At 40.1% G+C, this 4704-nt stretch overlaps 1 protein-coding gene across 3 annotated transcripts in view; it reads left to right on the forward strand.

The window, feature by feature from the left end:
* Positions 1-834: 834 nt before the first annotated feature.
* LOC112144909 (caM kinase-like vesicle-associated protein) overlaps positions 835-4704 on the forward strand; it is a 44517-nt gene continuing 40647 nt past the window's right edge. Inside the window, exons 1-2 of one of the 3 annotated variants that reach the window (XM_024269786.2) lie at positions 835-1663; positions 3342-3457. The gene's annotated coding sequence lies outside the window, so the exon portion shown is untranslated. Of the gene's footprint in view, positions 1664-2624; positions 3458-4704 lie in introns of those variants that run through there. The other 2 variants (XM_024269785.2, XM_036211374.1) reach the window with 2 other exon arrangements.

Genomic DNA, 4704 nt, shown 5'->3' on the forward strand with positions numbered 1-4704 from the left:
AGCAGGGGAGGTTTTCAAAACTTAAATATTTAATACATTTAAACATGATAAAAACCATAGATAAAACAATAAGGTGACAAAGCAGAGCAGGTGGCCAGATTAAAGATCCATCAACTAGAATGAAACCCCTATCACCATCACAGAGTCGCTGGGTGTGGAGTTTTAGTCTTCTTTGGAACTAATGAAAGGGCAGCATGGTAGATCAGAGACAAAATGTGTCTGAGGCCTCCCCTCGGTTGTCAACATCTACATGAACTTACTCTGACACCTCTTTCAAATCATACGTCTTCTCTGTCAATAATTTGTACATTTTGATCTTTGAATGAGTCTTTCGAATGAGAATTACCGGCAGGTCCTGAGGATAGACATATATTAATCACTGGACGTTGACGTCACCCATAGAAAACGCTTTACCGCTGGCCCTCGTGGAATCCGGCCAAAGTCGCCACTATGGATTTCTGATGCGGCCGCCGCCATTTTGAAACCCATCGACAGTGATTGGTGCAAGTCGGTCTGAGTCACGTATTTAAAGGAAATACTGTCGCCAATCATGAGTGATCTTTTTCCAAGTCCACACCCCTTCCACTGAAAGCGGGCTCGGGAGAATCTGTCAATCAAACATTGGAGGTGGGGCCAGCGGGTACCACATGCTTTTACTGAGGCATCTGATTGGTCAGTTTTTAACTTGAATACCTTGCGATAAAAAAAAAACTATATTTATAAAAAATTGGGATTAGAAAGAAGGTGTTTAGAAGAATGCATCAGAATGAGAATTCTGACATAAAATAACTGAGTAAGACCTGTCTTCTCAATAGAAGTCTATGGGATTTTGACTTCTTGGAACCAGCAGGTACTTCCTATTTGAAACACGAGAGGGGAGGGGTTGATATATCCAGTGAAGTTTGTGTTTCTTCTATTTTGGTGCATTCTCTTGTGTTGTGGCTGTACAGTTTCTCCAGCGTACATTCTTCACTGCACTGGACTGTATAAGCTACGTTGGTTCTTTTTTTCTTCAGGTTTGAGGTGAACCAGCTTTTGTCTCAGTGTGTTGTTTGGTTTGAGACTGGCTTTTATTTGGTAAAAATCCTCTGAAGTTTTTGCTTTCTGATGTTCTCATTTTGTTTTGTCATATTCAGCAAAATGAACAACATGGTTTAAAATAAAAATGCAAAGGAGCTCCTGAGGCTGCAAATGATGTGACTCTGTGCTGGATTAATGTCATCCTACAGAAAGAAGTGGGAAGAGGTTTTAGTGTAAATCTAGGTAAAGAGGACAATCTAAAAAAAAAAAATCAAGGAAATTTACACCACAGTGGAAGAAGAATATTCCATATTTTGTGACTTAGTTTTATCTCTCTGGTTTCTAAAACTGCATTTCCTTTCTCACCGTTTAAAATGAACTGCTTTCGAGCAGCTTTTGACATGAGCTGCTTCATATGAGTCTTCCTCGCAGATCTGCACCCCCTCCCCACCCCCTGCCGCAGAACTCGTTGCGCACAGCCACAACAGATGGTCCAGTCGCTACTCCAGCCTGCGTGCGCGTAACCATTTGGCGCAGAAGTACTTTCATTCCTCCCAAAAAACTTTCTGCACCGTTCAGTTCAGGAGTGCGGGAGAGTAGGACTTTCTGGATTCTCCGTTTGCACGCGACGTCTGCCGTGAAGGTAAGTTGCTTTCGGAACAAAGACTCCGCTTTAGACGCGTAATGAGACCGAGGCTGGCAGCGCGCGCCAAGGACAGTTTCATTTATTGAAAAAAAAAACATTAAAATGGGTTTTGGTGATGATTTTGGAGACAGCTCTCCGACTAATATTGCACTAAATCGACAAGTGACTTTTTTTGTTTGAATAAATACATTAAAATACTAAAAATGAGTTTTCTTTTAACCAAACTCCAAAAGTTGACAACTGCAGTGTCGATGCGGGATGAACAAACACTCGTCCCCCTTTCCACTTTGGGTATCCGGACTTTGTTGCAGCTCCCGCTCCTCTCTGCCTCCTCTCCGTGCGGCAGATGCTGATGCTGCAGCTGGTGAGGATGCTGCTGTCACAACACTGAGCAATATTCAGTCAAACAGCGCAGTAATGTGAAAAACCCCATTATGTCAAAAGCTTGTGATGCTCTCTGGCACTGCCTGTGCTTGGATTGCTTTGGCACGCGTGTGAGCCGGGTTAAACGTGCTTTAAGGCAGTTTTCATGTGAACTTTAACTGTTTGAACTGCTCAAAGTACTTCACTTATAAATGTTATTGCACACATTGATGTTAAGATGTCTTTCTTTAAGATGAGCTTGCTTCAGTCCAATCAAGCTTGCCATCAGACCCCAGCTGGCCTTATTCAGCCTCAGTGTTTGCACACAATTAGATCTCTGGGGAAACAATTTCCCCTTTTGTGCGTGAGCTCCTGGCATGCAAAGATGTGAAAACCTGTAATACTGCATCACCACATTAATGTAGAGCTATTTCCCTAAAAAAAAGCATGCTCCACTGTAAAATAACTGCCTCTTGTCTTTGAAATGTATTTTTTTCTGAGCTCATTACATTGTCTTTATACAAGTGAGAGCTATTAATGTGAAAAGGAAACATGACAAACTGCTCATACTTCAGCATGTGTGCACTTACTGCCGGTGTGAGGATTGAGAGTTGAGCGCGTGCAGAGCAACAATATTGGAGCATAAATCTTTGTTCCCTGTAGTAGAGATGGCCAGAGAGGAGATGTACAATTATTAAGTGAACTCTGCTCTGCGGAACAGAAATTCACATCAGCTAAACCTTTATGCATCAAACTGAGACTCATTCCTTCAAAATGAGATTTAAAAAAAATAAGAGATGCCAAAATTTACAAAAGAAAGTTAAGAATAAAGAGGAAGACACTCAAGCAGGAGAACTTAATGAGTGTGAGCATGTATATGTGTGCCGGGGGGGTGTTAATAGGAAAAGGGCGTCTCTCTTTCTGAGGACAGTGGTGTCTGCAGTCTCCAGCATGGAAGGATGCATGCTCCTCCACTGCAGAGGCACATTTTTGCTGCACATAAAAGAATATTTGCACTTTTGAGGACACTTCCAGCAGCTTGCAAAAGAATTCTAAGTGATGAAAACACGGCGTGGCATCTTAAATGTCGCCTGCAAATTTCAACCTGCGTGTGCTCTAATTCACTGTGAAGTGTTTGTTTGAAAAGCTATGTTTGAGAGGAAATTTACAACCATTCTCTCACGACTTTGGGCAGCCAAGCAAAGATAAGTGACCCCCTCCAGGAAATCCGAGAACTGCAGAAAATCACATGGGATTTGTGTTTTTTATTTATTTTTTTTCTTAGCTGTGTTTGCAACCCTCCTTTTTACAGTGGATCAAAATCTTGCAGTGGGAAGACAGCGAGTGGAGGGGGATACTTGAGCAAAAGAAATCCTGCAGAGATACCTGTGGCAGCCATCAAACCTCCGTGCAAAGCATCATCTGACTGTAAGCTGCTAATCTCAACATGAAAGGGAGGATGCTCAGACGTGTGGCAGATACGAAGGAGTGCAAAAAAGATGTTGAAAGGAAATTTAGAAAATATTCAAACCGCTTCTAAGCATCCATATGAGAATCTAAGCGATGTTGCTGTGTCACTTCAAGCAACTGTGTTAGTCCTGCTCACACAGCAGACAGGGATCAACTTAATTTACAGGTATTTATTATTATTAATAATATTGGAATATTTCTGATTCTGTTTAAAAAAAAATAAAGGAAAATGTGTTTTTTCCTGAATTTTGTTTAGAACAAAAAAAGAGAAAATGAGTAAAAAGATTGTAAAAAGACTCAACATGCTTACATTATGTAACAAACTTCTCCAGTTTATGACATAAATATGATCCGATCATGAAGTCTCAACAACAAAATCCCAAATACCGCTTCAGGTGAAACAAAGAAGCCAGAATAAGTTTTACTTGCTGTCAAAGCAGTGGTTGTCTGTGACCACGCCCAACTACATTCAATGCTGATTACACTTTGTAGAGATGAGGCCCATTAACTTTAACTCTAATGATAGCCTAAAGGGTTCACCTAAAAAAAGACTCAGAAAAAAAGAGTACTGCAAAAAAACAACAGCTCTCCCTGCTCACTCAGATGTAAACTTTGGTTCTAAAACTTTGTAACTTTCTTAGATGTACCAACAGAGAAAAAAACATTTCAGTGGAAAATATTTTGTCCAGTAATTTATTTTTTAAATCTACTGAAAAATTGAATTCCCAGAGTGTCTCATTTTGTATCACTGAAAAGCCCTGAATGTCATCTAAATACTAAAACGAGTTAATTCAGTGGTTGGAAGATATTTAGGATTGAAATTGTCCTTCAAAGAGGACACATTTACATTGCTGGTATTCAGGAGGATATGAGTGACTTGGAATAAACCTCATAATTTTGTTATATTGTGATCAGAATTACATTCCAAACAAGGATTTTGACAGCCAGAAGAGAATGGAACTAAATAACCTGAACAGGTGAGTACTAATAATTGCCAGGCTTGTTGATTTCACTTATTGCCATTTTCAATGAAACTGCTGTAGAACCCTACCTTTCAAAAATGTTCCAAACTCCATATCTGGCCCACTGACTGTATATGAGAACTGGACCAAGTGAGTGTGATGTCACCCATAGAAAAAGACTTCCTTCCCGTTCCAATCGAATGACAATAAACCAGTTGCTGTTTTTTTTTTTTTTTTTTTTTT

This window comes from Oryzias melastigma, linkage group LG1 (assembly GCF_002922805.2).
Source record: "Oryzias melastigma strain HK-1 linkage group LG1, ASM292280v2, whole genome shotgun sequence".
NCBI classification, from domain to species: domain Eukaryota; kingdom Metazoa; phylum Chordata; class Actinopteri; order Beloniformes; family Adrianichthyidae; genus Oryzias; species Oryzias melastigma.